The sequence below is a fragment of the Zalophus californianus genome, chromosome 13, assembly GCF_009762305.2.
Source record: "Zalophus californianus isolate mZalCal1 chromosome 13, mZalCal1.pri.v2, whole genome shotgun sequence".
Taxonomy (NCBI): domain Eukaryota; kingdom Metazoa; phylum Chordata; class Mammalia; order Carnivora; family Otariidae; genus Zalophus; species Zalophus californianus.
Genome location: NC_045607.1, coordinates 9,190,783 through 9,205,643, shown reverse-complemented (window position 1 = coordinate 9,205,643; position 14,861 = coordinate 9,190,783).

Genomic DNA, 14,861 nt, shown 5'->3' with positions numbered 1-14,861 from the left:
TAGTTTTAAGAGATATAGGCATAGACATGTTTAATTATAAAAATAAAGCCCCACAGGGATATAGGCAGACAAAAAGTTGTCTCTGAAGAGGGGAAATTTGACATGCTCAGACTTGTCTAAACCACTAAGTACAAGACAACAGTGAGACAACATCTCTACAGTTATGAAGGAAAGATTTTGTGACTTAAGCACTTTATGCCTGTGTTGTCCAGCATGAAAGCAGCTGATAGAAGCCTACACCCCTAGGCTCGTCCTGGAAAAAAAAAAACACTTGAAGAAATTTTCCAGCTCAGTCTTACTAACCTTTTTCATGTGATGACACAAAAATAATTTGTAGCACACACCGGTTTAAGAAAGTCTGCTCTCACAGGATGAGATTTGGACTTTGGGAAGATTGTTCTGGATGTTAAGAGGAGAACGGGTTGAGGGCAACAAGAGCAGTTAGGAGGATGTTCAATAAAAGAGGTGAACAGCTGTGAGGCAGAGGAAAACCAGGGGAGTGTGCTGTTCTGGAAGCCAAAAGAAGAAAGTGGTTCCAGGAGGCTGAGCCGCTGTGCCGAATGCTGCTGGGAGGCCAGGAAAAGTGGGGACCAAGAGCTGACCCCCGAATTAGCAGCATGGAGGTCGCTGATGGGTTGGATCTGAGTGGCTTCCAAGGAATGGTGAGTTTAGGAGAATGGAAGAAAGAAAAGTGGAGAAAATTGGTATAAATGATAACATTTTGGGGGATTTTACCGCAAAAGGGAGTTGAGAAATAGGGCCGTAGCTGAGGGGCAGATGGAATCCAAAATTGTTTTTTGTAAGGTGGGAGAAATGTCAGCTCGTTCATAGGACAATGGGAACCATCCATGGGGAGGGGACTTTGGTGATAGAGGAGGGGGGGGCGGGAGTTACTGGGCAGTGCCCTTGTGTGACCAGGAAGGTAGAATCTCACGCTCAAGTGGAGGGTTGAAGTGTTGGTTTAGAGTGACAGGAAGGGAGCCAGAGAGTAGATGGGTCCATGTGCTGGTGGGTGGGTGGGTGGGGCGGTGGATTCCTGGGGACAGGATGGCAGGGCAGGTGTCGGAGTGATGAGCAAAGAGGAGAAGGTTTTGAAAGGGTCTAGGAGGTAGGAGAAGGAATGCACGGGGGACATGCAGTACACCTGCTGGGCTACATCAAGGCCCCTGGGACTCCGGGTCATAACTTTAAAGTGAGACTAACGATCACGGCTGCATGTTTTTCTCCAGTGACATTGAGCTGATTGGAAGCAGGGAAGAAATTGGATTTAACTCGGCTGTGGTTTTGCCACATGTGTTTCCCAGTGTGAGAGAGGAATGAGGGAGACGAGGGTGAAGACAAGGAGAGATTTTAAGGACTGGCTGTGAATCTGAAGCTGAGGAAGGAAGGGAGCAGCTAAGGACAGTGAAAAGGAGGTAGGAGTGCTCGTACGTCTTTCTGGGGCCGAAGGGTAGTTGAGAATGAGGCACTGGAGAAGGCATGGGCTGGAGAGCGAGGTGATGTTCGGAGAGTAAGGTGGAAATTATGGGGGGGGGGGGGCTACTGGTAATAGATAAATGTCCGGAGTGTGACCATAGGGTACAGTGTCTGAGGTAGAGTGGAAGAGATCTTAGGAGGAAAAGAGCTTGGACACTGAGAGCCCAAGATGTCGGAAGGATCATCTGGGGGGATATTGAAACCATCAAAACTGAGAAGGAGAAGTGGCATGGCATCTGTGGATTGCAGCAACAGTCTGGGGCAGAGAGTAGATTAGTGGGATGACTTGAGATGCAAAACAGGGATTTTTTTTTTTTTTTTTTTTTAGGGATGAGACAGTGAGGGAGACTGATTGTGGCCCCAGTTTTTCTACCCTCCTGTTTCTACACCCTTTGTGACCTGACTTTGCAGAAACTCCTATCAAGAGGACAAGTCTGTTTGTCACCCCTTGAATGTGGGCTGGTCTTTTGACTTGCTTTAGCCAACAGAAGGCAGCAGAAACAATGGTGTGCCAGTTGCTCAAGAGGCCTAGCGGCTCCCGCTCTGTCTCAGAACCGAGTCCAGCGGTCCTGTGAACAAAGGTACTAGCCTCCTGGAGGCTGAGAGAGGCCACGATGTGAAACCCAGTTGTCCAGCTGAGGCCATCCAAGATGGGCCTACAACCAGAAGAACCGGAAGCTTAGAAGAGAGCCCAGCCCAGGTCTGCCGAGCTGCCTACCCAACCCCCAGCTGACGCGAGACAACTGAGTGAGCCCGGCGAAGACCGGAGGAACCATCCAGCTGACCTGAATACGGATGAACCAAACAAATGCTTATCATTGTAAGCTGTCTTGCTTTCCTATTGCCGCGTGACACATCACCATGGACTCGGTTGCTTACAACATGGCCCATGTGTTTGCTCAGAGTTCTACCGCTTGGATGTCTGGGTGGATCCAGTTGGGTCCTGTGCTCAGGGTCTCCCAGTCAGTGTTGGCCCTCACTGCCGAGCCAGGGAGTGTACTATGTTTACTTATATTTCCTATCCCGGGCAACTGGCAGGAGATAGCTTCCTGCTGGGCTGTTTTTTTGTTCTGTTTGTTTTTTAATTCACTTAGAGTTTTATGTCACTGTCATTCACTATAATAGTGTCACTCTTCACAAGAATCTAAGACCTGTTGGACATTCTTTTTCACATGCGTGAGCACAGCAGGTGTTCTGCTGGCTCTTTGTGTGGGAATGCCTGCTTTGGGGCCTGCTGTTCAGCTGCAGTTCCTTGGCCTCTCTGTTCTCAGGCCCTGAGGCTCCCTCCTTCCTTCCCTACTCCATTTCATAGAGCCCACCCTCAGGAACTCCCTGAAAATGATGTACAAGAAGACTTCCCCTTTCCGAATGTGTTCTGTTCCTCTCACAGTTGGTTACTATTTGGGCTGCATCTCGACTTCCAGATTAAAAGTCATCTTCCCTCAGAACTACCATGACATTTGATCCATTGTCTTCCGGTTTCACGTTTACTGTTGAGAACTCTGGTGCCATTCTTTGTGTGTGACTTGTTTCTTTCCCTTTATGGAAGTTTGGATTGATTTCTGGGGGCCTCCTGCTCTGAAATTTCACAGAGATGGGGATGGGGCTTTTTCATTCACTGCTCCAGATGCTCAGTGGATCTTTCAGTTGGGGAACTCCTGTCCTTGATTCCAGGAACTTGTCTTCTGTCATTTCTTTCATAATTTCCTCCCTGCTGTGTGCTCTCTTCTCCCTTTTTGGAGCTCCTGTTAGTGAGATGTTGAATTTCCTCAACTGATCTTCAAAGTTTTAAATCTTTTTTCCCTTTTTCTCCCCTCTCTGCCTCTTAGGGGAGAGGAGCACCTACCTGGGACATTTCTTCAGTGTTTTCTTCGAATTCTTCTATTTAATTTTTAAATTTCTGTTATCATGTTTTAAATTCCAGCATGTGGCAGAGCTCTGTCTTTTCCTTTTTTTCTCTTACAAGCGTATAGTTCATGGCTGCAATATCTTCTCTCATCCATCTGAGGAATTTAATGATTGTTTTTCTAAGTTTCCGTCTGCTTCCCGCGTTGCCTCTGATCCGTCTGTTTCTGTTGTTTGGGGCCTCTGTGTTTCACAGTGAGGACTGTCTGCCAAATTAAATACCAGAAGGTGATGTTTGGAGCCTTTTAATCTTTCATATTTAAGAGTAGGGCTTTAAAAAAAAAAAAACAGTTGAGAAGCCCTATGCGCATAGATGGAGTCTGTCAACTGGTAGACTTCACCAGGCAGTGATCAGATGGGGCTTTGGCCATTTCCCTGGGTGCTCCCAAATGTTAGTATCCATAAATCTTTTCTTTAGGACCTTAACATTTCTCAGAAGCAAAAAAAGCAAACCAAAACCAAACTCAAACAAACCAAAAAATAAAAATCTTCCCATCTCCTTCTGGGTTGGACCCCTGGCTGTTGGAACTTTTGGAGGTAAGTGGCAGAGGTAGCTGGATGGGGCCAGGAGGTCACCATTTAGCACACAAGCCTTGGTTTTACCTGTTTGCAGCATGGGGCCTCTCTCTCACCCTCCTCTGGGCTACTGGGGACTGGCAGTGTGGCCAGCCAAACTGAGTTGTGTTTTAAAGGTAAAATACACAGCAGATTTCAAAGATTCAGTTTGAAAAAGAATACCAAATATCTCATTAATAATTTGTATATTGAAATGTAGGGACCCGAAGGGGTACGTGCACCCTAATGTTTATGGCAGCAATGTCCACAATAGCCAAACTGTGGAAAAAGCCAAGATATCCATCGACAGATGAATGGATAAAGAAGATGTGGTATATATACACAATGGAATATTATGCAGCCATCAAAAAAATGAGATCTTGCCATTTGCAACGACGTGGATGGTACTGGAGGATGTTATGCTGAGTGAAATAAGTCAATCAGAGAAAGACATGTATCATATGACCTCACTGATATGAGGAATTCTTATTCTCAGGAAACAAACTGAAGGTTGCTGGAGTAGGGGTGGGGTGGGAGGGATGGGGTGGCTGGGTGACAGACATTGGGGAGGGTATGTGCTATGGTGAGCGCTGTGAATTGTGCAAGACTGTTGAATCGCAGATCTGTACTTCTGAAACAAATAATGCAATATATGTTAAGAAAAAAAAGAAGAAGAAGATAGCAGGAGGGGAAGAATGAAGGGGGGGAAATCGGAGGGGGAGACGAACCATGAGAGACGATGGACTCTGAAAAACAAACGGAGGGTTCTAGAGGGGAGGGGGGTGGGGGGATGGGTTGGCCTGGTGATGGATATTAAAGAGGGCACGTTCTGCGTGGAGCACTGGGTGTTACGCACAAACAATGAATCATGGAACACTACATCCAAAACTAATGATGTAATGTATGGTGATTAACGTAACAATAAAAATTTTTAAAAAATAATTTGTATATTGATTACATGGGGAAGTGATAATATTTTCTATCTATTGGGTTAGATAAAAATCTGTTAATAAATTAATCTCACCCATTTCTTTTTCCTTTTCTACTCGTGGCTACTAAGAAGTTTAAAATTACCTCTGTAGCTTGCGTCCTGCCTGTATCGGGCAGGGCTGTTCTGAATGCGTGCTCCAGTTCCTCCTCTCTTGTTCTCCCTTGAACTTACTCTCATCTGGCCTCCACCTCAGCCGCTCCACTGAAATGATTCTCTTCAGGTTCACTGGCAACTGCCATGTGGCTAGCCTTCTCCATTCTCAGACCTCCTGTTATGTGACATCTCGGCAGCATATGCCACAATGGGTCACTTCCTGCTCCTTGAGACCCTTTCTTTTCCTTGAACTCTCCTGGTCCCCCTCCTGGTCCCCTGTCCTCTGACTGCCCCTTCCCAGTCCCCTTTGCTGGTCCCTCTTTCTCTGCCCCAGTTCTGAGCAGTGCCACACTCCAGAGCTCAGGCCTGGGTCTTGCCTGAACTGATGCTCTCTGGTTCCTGTATCCTTCTGGGGTGCTGCACTTTGCCGGTGCTGGCTCATGATGCTCATCCTTTCCAGCTTTTCTAAACAACTCACCCTCCTCCCACTTCCCAGAAACATACTGAGGTCTCTCATCTCCTCTCACGTTCACTTGGTCCTTGTGGGTTTATGTCATTTTCATTCCTTTTAGTGGCATGTCAAGAGGAAGCAGAAATAAAAACATTTTCTCAACCTACCACATTTAGCCAGAAGGCCCAACATAAATACTTTAGGAACATCTTTTTATTCTTGATTGTATAAGGTAGGGGTGTGTGTGTGTGTGTGTGTGTGTGTGTGTGTGTGTGTGTGTGTGTGTGTTTTCATTATAATTGGCTGCATGGGATTTTGCTATGTAGATAGACCATAACTTATTATAGTAATTCCCAATGCTGGACTATTAAAGTTGTTTCTAATTTTTTGTTGTGATAAAACACTACAGTTCACATTGTTATATCTTCTTCTATCTGTGTAATTATTTAAATTCTAAGGAATGGATTTTCAGAGGCCAAAGGCATGCATATTTCTAAGCCTTCTGGTACATATTGCTCAATTACCCTTCCAAAAAGGGTTCCAATTTACACTCCTGCCAGCAAGAATTGTTGGAGAGAGCCTGTTTCTACATGCAGACACCAGCAGTGGGTATTATTATTTGAAATCTTTAACAATGTGATAGGTGAAAATTTATCTCTCTCTGTTATTGTAATTTGTATTTTCCTTAATTACTATGAGGTTGAGCATCTTTTCTTGTTTATTAGCCTTTTATATTTCTTCATCTGTTCATGACATATTGTAAAAGATAAAAGCAGGTTACAAACATTATGTATAATATGATCCTGAGTTTGTAAAATTAAAGTTTATCTCTGATCGAAAAAGAAGACTGGCAGGAAATCAGACAAATACGGACTGTACTTACATCTGGGCAGCAAGATAATGAATGAGCTTTTCTTTTTCAAACTTTTGCATGTCTTTCAAATTTTATACAATGAATGTGCGTTATTTTTTGTTACCAAAAATGTGATTTTAAAAGCAGCAATTATAATACTAAAATGGCCCAAAGTTTTAAGAGCAGAGTTGAGTAGATGCCACAGCCCACAGGGCCTTAAAAAAAGCCCACTCCAACCAAAGCCCAAGGACATCAAAGACTGGCTTCCTAACAACTGCAGAAAACCCACATGTGATATATTCTGCCTCTAGAAAGGGCAAAGGTGGGCTCCTGGGGGCAGGGCAGCAGACCCAGGATGTGGCCGGCGGGTACCAGGCGCTCACAGACATCAGTGGGTAATTACATCTCCTTTTAACGCATGCAAATTGTATCAGTATTATTTATATATTCAAAGCCACGGATGAATAATATATGCATTTATGCAGAGGTAATTGCCTTAGCCAGGTTCTTCCTGGGATTTTTATTGTCTCCCCAGATACTGAATATTCAGCTCCCCTCTCCGATGTGGGATGTGGAGCCGGGGGTGCAGTGACAGTGTCTGCAGCCTGGGCCTCTTCCATGGGAGGGAGAGAGCAGGGGAAGGAGGCCCGATGTGGGAGGTGTGGGCAGTAGGGGTTGGGGGCCAGGGCGCTGGACTTCCAGCTCCAGCTGATTCCTCCGTGGCACATTTTGGAATGGGGACTCTGGGGCTCAGGGACAAGGCTTGGTTCTGAATCCTTGAGCCTGGCCCAGGGATGACACTCGGCTTCTTCCTTTGGTGCAGACAGTCCTGCATGTGTCTCAGTTAAAGCTGGGTGTTCGGCCCCATCCATGCAGCCGGCACCATATAAAAGGCCTCCGCCTGCTTTGTCTTACTGACGGCCTTATTTCTGAACCTCTCACCTTGACCAGTGCCTTTATTCAATCTACAGCAGCTGGACCCAGCCAGGTTTGGGCTGCGACTCTGTGACCATGGTGGGCTTCCGGTCTCTGTCGGGACATCCTGGGTAGACACCCATTCCGTCTTGTCCAGCTTTCTCTGTTTGGTGCAGTGTGCCCCTCCATCTCTGGCCATTTCTTGAGGGGGTGCAAGAGGGAGCAAGGAGGCATTGTTCTAGATGTTTTCAAGGAAGAGGTGGAAATCAAAGTCAGATTGCAGTAGGTGAAGGACACAGCAGAATGCCAGGATCCACAATTGAGGGAGCAGACCCATAAACCGGACGTCCCCCTTTGGCACTTTTTCTAAGCATCTCCCGCCTGTAAAGGTGCCACATTGTGAGAACGCACTCAGAAGCAGCACCTGCACCCCGGGCTGCCCTCCCCCACATGTTCCTGGCCAGGCGGTGAGCCCAGGAGGGTATCATATGTAGACTATTTAAGAAAACTGGCAGAAAAAGGAAATTGAAAGCTTTGATGGAAAGAAAAATATGCTCAAGGGAAATTTAAAAAAAAATTTTTTTTAATTTATTTGAGAGAGCACGAGCAGGGGGAGGGGGAAGAGCAGAGGATGAGGGAGAAGCAGACTCCCCACTGAGCGGGGAGCCCGATGAGGGGCTTGATCCCAGGACCCTGAGATCATGACCTGAGCCGAAGGCAGACACTTAACCAACTGGTTCCCCCAAATTTTTAAAGATGGTACAGACTTCAGCATACTGTCTAATGATGGGATATGGCAGTGAGTGGGGGAGGGTGATGGGGACACCAGAAAAGGAGGTTTGTTGGCAGAGTGGGGCCTCTGGGGAGCCGAGATGGATTAGGGTCTGGATGGAGGTGCCACCCTGGCAGGACAGAGGTCCTGAGAGGGGACCAAGGGCAGAGGGTGTGAGTACCAGAGATGGTGTGTGTTTGGGAAATGGAAGTTGGGGGCTCTGTTCTTTCCATTAATCGTGAGACCAAATGGATCCCCAAGAGTGAGGGGAGGGGTGAGGAGGAAGGAGCTTGGGACCGTGGTAGACAACTGGAATAACTGAGGGGGGTGGTGGGAGAGGAGCCTGACATCCTCTCGCACACTCTCTCTTACCAGGCTTTCACTTCACCATGTCCCCGAAGCAGCTTTGTCAAGGTCACCTGTGACCCCTGTGTTGCCCAGTCCAAGGTCAGTTCTCAGTCCCCTCAGAAGCTCTCCTCCTTAAAACACTGTCTTCATGTGGCTTCCAAGATGTGCTTGGCTCTTCTACCTCCCTGACCGCTCCTCCTTAGCCTCCTTTGCTGATTCCTCTTCTTATCCTAAAACATTGGCATGCTTAGGGCTTGGGCCTCAGACATTCTCTCTGGGGACACTCCTCTAGTGACCCCTTCCAGTCTTACAGCCGTAAATCCCATCGTTCAGAGGGTTCCCAGAAACCAGTCTCCAGCCCTGACCTCTGCTGGCACTGTAGGCTCATGTTGCAACAGCTCCACGTGGTTGCAGGTCAGGCACCATAAACCAGACACACCCACCATCACGGTCCTTAGTAGCCTCCTTGAACCCGCTTCCCCCAGGCCTCTCCAGGTACCACTTACTCAGGCTAACCCGTGGGGTCATTCTTGACACCTGCCTTTCCTTCCAACCCATATCCAATCCATAAGGAAACTTGTCAACAATGCTTTCAAAATCTATCCAGGACTGGACCACTTTTGACCACTTCACCACCACCCCCTGGTGCAAGCCAAGGGCATACCTCACTTGGATTCCTGCAGTGGCCTCCTAACTTGCCTCTCTGCTTCTATCCAGGCTCCGCCACACACTTCAGTCTGCAGCCTTCTAAACATAGATCAGATAAGGTCACTGCTGGGCTCCAAGCCCTCCTCCAGGGGGCTCTACCTCACTTGGAGTAAAAGGCAAAGTCATGCCCTGGCCTATCTGCTGGCTTTGCCCCTCCCTGCCCACTTCCCTGACATCATCTCCGACAACCCTGTCCCTGCTCGCTTTGCCCAGCCACCCTGGCTGTCACCGCTCCGGACTGGCCTGGGGCCCTGCTTTGGGTTGTGGGTGGCAGCTGTTGTAGTTCAATCATCTTAAAACTCATTTGAGGTGATGTGGAAACCCACCTGCCAAACACCACATCACGAGATGCCCGCACAGCCAGGTCATGCTCCCAGCGGGTCAGCGTCTGCTCTGTGCTGCGCAGGCCCCGGGGAGTGGAGCGGCACTGGGGATGCTGCAGATGGCATAGGGGTCGTCATTAGCCAGGGGCAGCAGGGTCCAGGCCCTGCTTTGGGGAAAATGATGGAGGAGGGGGGTTGCCTCACTGGAGAGGGTGAATTCTTTAAATTTTTATCATAAAAAATTGCAAACATTCAAAATCACAAAGTATAATGAACCCTCTGTACCCATCACCCGGTTTCAATAATTATCAACTCATGACCGAATTTTATTTCCCCTATATTGCCATTCACTCACCCTCAGTCATTTGGAAGCAATTCCTATACTTAATAATATTTTAACCTTGGGCGCCTGGGTGGCTCAGTTGGTTAAGCGACTGCCTTCGGCTCAGGTCATGATCCTGGAGTCCCGGGATTGAGTCCCGCGTCGGGCTCCCTGCTCCCTCTGACCCTCCCTCCTCTCATGTGCCCTCTCTCTCTCATTCTCTCTCTCAAATAAATAAATAAAAAATCTTTAAAAAAATAATATTTTAACCTTAAATACCTTACCCTTAAATATCTTACATATGAGGTTTAAATTTCATCCAGGGCTGCCTCCATGGGCTGGGGATTAACTCTTTTTTTTTTTTTTTAAAGATTTTATTTATTTATTTGAGAGAGAGAATGAGATAGAGAGAGAGAGAGCACGAGAGGGAAGAGGGTCAGAGGGAGAAGCAGACTCCCCGCCGAGCAGGGAGCCCGATGCGGGACTCGATCCCGGGACTCGAGGATCGTGACCTGAGCCGAAGGCAGTCGCCCAACCAACTGAGCCACCCAGGCGCCCGCTGGGGATTAAATCTTATTCCTTTACTCCCAGAACCAGATGGGCTCTGAGTCCAGGCTCCAAACTGGGCTTGGGGTTCTGAGGCTTTGGACACCGTAGTCTTCACCCTGCGGGCTGGGTTACCAGCAAAGGACCATGTCTTGGGTGGAATGCTGATCTTTTCAGTATATGATCTTGGCAGAGAGGGCAGTTGAGAGTGCTTGCTCAGGGATAGGGACTTTCAGAGTGCCATGCCTGTAGCTTGGGCCAGACTGGCAGGGTAGGGCACAGAAGCCAGGGAGACTCCCGAGACCCTTCCCATAGTGACTTACAGAAAAACTCAGATCCCAGTGACATTCTCAACAGGCTTTCTAGTAGAAATTGACAAAGGGATTCTAAGATATTTATGGAAAAGCAAAGAACCATAATAGCCAAAACACTCTTGTAAAAGGAGAATAAAGTTGGAGGATTTACTCCACCTGATTTCAAAATTTACTGTAAAGGTATAGTAATCAAGACAGTGAGATCTGGCATAAGAGACCAAATGGATCAACAAATCAGACAGAAACAGACCCACACATACAGTCAATTGATTTTGTTGTTGTTTGACAAAGGCAGCAAGGGTATTCAATGTAAATAGAAAAAAATCTTTTCAACAAATAGTGATGGAACAACTGGAGAAATGGATGGGGGGAGAAAACCCCTCAACTCCTACCTCACACCACACAGAAAGATTTAATTCAAAATGGATTTAAAAAGCTACAACTATAAAGAAAATGTGGGGGAAATATATTGATGACTTTAGGGTAGGCAAAGATTTATTAGAGGATGCAAAAAGCATGAAAAAGTTGATAAATTAGACATTATCAAAATTTAAAATTTCTTATCAAATCAACAGGTAAAGCAGATTGGAAGAAAACATTAACAATACATATATCTAGCAGAGGACATGTATTCTTAATATATAAATATCCTATAAATTAATAATAGAAAGGCAAACAACCTAAATGGAATTGAGCAAAATACTTAAACACTTCACAAAATATAAATGGCCCATAATCACTCGAAAAGGTGAACAATAGCATTAGTCACAAGGAAATACAAGTTAAAACAAGATCCTACTCCACCCCACGGAATGATGAGAATTAAGACTGACAATATTGGGATGCCTGGGTGGCTCAAGTCAGTTAAGTGTTCCACTCAGTCTTGGCTCAGGTCTCGATCTCAGGGTCATGAGTTCAAGCCCCGCATTGGGCTCCATGCTGGGCATTGAGCCTACTTAAAAAGATGACTGTTAATATCAAATATTGACAAGGATGTGGAGCCACCAGAAATCTCTAACTCTGCTGGAGGGGGTGTGAAATAGTATAACCTTTTGGAAAACAGTTTGAAAGTTTACTTAAAAAGGTAAACATACAGGGTTTGTTTGGCTGGCTCAGTCAAGGAGCTTGCAACTCTTGATCTTGGGGTTCTAGATTCAGGCCCCACGTTGTGCGTAGAGATTAGTTAAAAAATAAAATCTTTTTTTTTAGAAAAGGTAAACATATACATATCATTCTACTTAGCAGTTTGACTCCTAAGCATTTACTCGAGAAATTTTTAAAAATCTGTAACTTGTATTTCTGCAAAAAGATTTGCATACAAATGTTGAAAGAAGCTATTATTCATAAGAGCCAGACATTGGAAACAACACAAATGATCCAACAGGTGGACGAGCCAACAAACTATGGTATAGTCATACAATATTTGAGTACTTGCAACAAAAAGACAGGAACTACTGATACAGATCCCAAGAGTGCACACTATATGATCTTGTTGATACGAAGTTCAAGAACAAACACAACTCATTTGTGGCAAAAGACACAGAACACTGGTTACCTTGAGGAGTAGGGGAGGGAGCGACTGCAAAAGAGCAAGAAAAAATTTTACGGGGTAATGGAAGTGTTCTGTATCTTGGTTGGAGTGGTGACTTCATGGGTATAGTACATTTATCAACATTTAAGGATTGTACACTTAAAGATGTGTGCATTGCATTGTATGTAATCACCTCTTCCCCCCCCCCCCACCCCAAATCTGGGGAAGTTTTGGGTCATTCCCTCTAACCTCTAGTTTTAGAGGGATTCCTGAGACCCAGAGAAGGCAAGGGACCTAAGTAAGGTCACACAAGTTGGGACTGGACCAGAGTAAGAGCTGGAACCCAGTTCTCCCCCAGTCTAACCGACGGTTCTACTCTCGGAGGTCCCCGACCTGGGAAAGAGAAGAGGGGAGCGAGACAGAAAGAGGGGATGGAATAAAAGAGGGAACCCCCAGCCCCACTGGCGCGGCTGTCCACAAAGCTGTGGAGAGCCCTCTGCATGCAGGACTGGGCAGCTTGGGGCCTTCCCCTAGCTGTAAAGAGAATCAAAGGTTGCCAGGGTCCAGAGGGGACCTGAGGGCGGTGGTCGCAGCCCTCCCCTCCCCACCCCACACCAGGCTAGAGAATGTGCCTGCGCAGTGCGGGCAGGGGTGGGGGGAGAGAGCGGGAAGGCGAGATGGGGCACGGGGTGGGGGGCTCTGGGGGAGGGGAAGCCGTGATGGGGAGAGGCGGCAGAGCTGGAGCCTCCGCGGACCTGCTTGCCCCTAAATCACGCGGCCGCATGAATAATAAATAAGGACCGCTCGGATCCTTAATAGTAGTCGCATGTCTTATTAAACTAATATTTCACAAACTTTTATTCTCCCTGTGGTTGGAGGTCGGGGACAAAGCCCCCCCCCCTCACCCCAGACTGCAGCGGGGACCGGCCTGGGGGGCGGACCCAGGTTCAGGAGCTCAGCCCACCCCCTCCCAAAGGGCCTGGAGGGGGACGGCTCCATGGGTCCGCCGTTTGCTCATCCATTTAGCACAGGTGGACAGATTCCTCCTCTGTGCCAGGCCCTGCACACCTGGACACATGGAGCTGAGTGGGACCCCGTTCCTGCCCCAAGGGGCCCCTGGGCACAGAAAGGAATGCAGACCCTAAACAAACCATTGTCCTTGGGAGTGACCAGTGCAGGGACAAAGTAATGGACAAAGGGCTGAACTGCTAGGAGGAGGCGACAAGCACATTCACGGGGCAGGAATCCTTCTCAAAAGGGGAGACCTCTCCCTCAGGAGAGCAAGGAGAAGCCCTTCTGGGTAGAAAGAACCGCAGGCGCAGGGAAGCCCCGGGGTCATTCAACCATAGTCAGCCCTGCCTCTGCCACCAGCCACGTGGTCTTGATGCTGTCCCTGGGTCCAGAGAGACGAGGGACAAGCCCTGAGAATAGTTCCCACACTTGCTGTGCAGGAAACCAGGAGGGGGGCTCCTCTGGGAGCAGAAAGGGCAAGGACCCTGCAGAACCAGAGGCCCAGAGTAGCGGTACAACTGTGTCCATGCTTTTCTCTCATCCAGGGATTTGTTTTCCTCAAAGATCTGGGGTCAAATCCTGGCTCCAGCACTCATCTTTAAAAGCAGAGTGGAGGGCATCCACACAGGCTCCAGCAACTTGTAGGGCTGTTGGGGGAACAACCTGAGATCAAAGCACATAGTGGATGCCTAGTCAGTATCTGCTCCCATCACTTCCCCTTGGAGGCACGGCCTTCTGTGCATCCCCGCCCCTGTCCCGAGGCTCCAATGGACGGCCTCTGAGAACCGAATCTGGGATATCCCACCCCCATTGCGCAGCTGTCCCTCCTCCTCAGTTCCATTGCTGTAGCCTCCTTGCGTCCCCAGGGGCCGACACCCACCTGGTGATGGGCTCTGTGCTGAGCACCGGGCCTTTGGGCTGGGTGGAGACAGGGATCTCTGCCCTGAGGAGCCCCCAGTCTTCCTAGTCTTGTAGAGGAGGCAGTCACGAAGGCGCAGCTTCACCTCGCAGGGGACACAGGCAGTGCTGGGCAGGCACCTGCCTGGCCAGCATCTAATTCCCTCCAGCAGCTCCGACTACCAGCGGAGCTGGTAGCCCTGTGCTTCCAACCCTGACTCTATTTGCAGCCCAGACCACTCTCCTGAATGTCAGACCCTGTCTCCAAGGGCCCTCAGATATGACATCTCCCAGGCCCTTCTGAATCTACGGGGTCAATGCTGAATTCCCCACCTACCCCTCGGCATTTACTCTTGGCCAGATTGCTTTCTCCTTATGAAAGGAAGCATCACCCCTCCATTGATGAGGTCAGGTTGTGTGACTTCCTTTCTCCCACCCCCAACCCCAACCAGTCAGCTGAAATTCAGCCAGTTCTGCCTCTGAGCTGGTCCTTAAACCCTTCCTCTCCTCCACCTGCTCCCACTGCAGTGGCATGGGCCTCTCCTCCCTGTCACCTGGCCTGTTTCCTGGACCCTACACAGGTCTTCCTGCTTCTCCTCCCCGCACCCCCCAAACCCCATTCATCTCTCATCCACTATCGGATTATTCTGCCAGCCACTCAGGTATAACCTCAGAAGGCTTCCATGGCTCATCACTGCCCGCAAAATGAAATTCAGGCTCCGTAAGCTGACATTCAATGCCCTCCCCACCTAACAGCTGGTTCCGACCCATTATTCTAAACATAGTTCCCTCTACAGCCCCCAATAGACACACACACACACACACACACACACACACACACACACACACA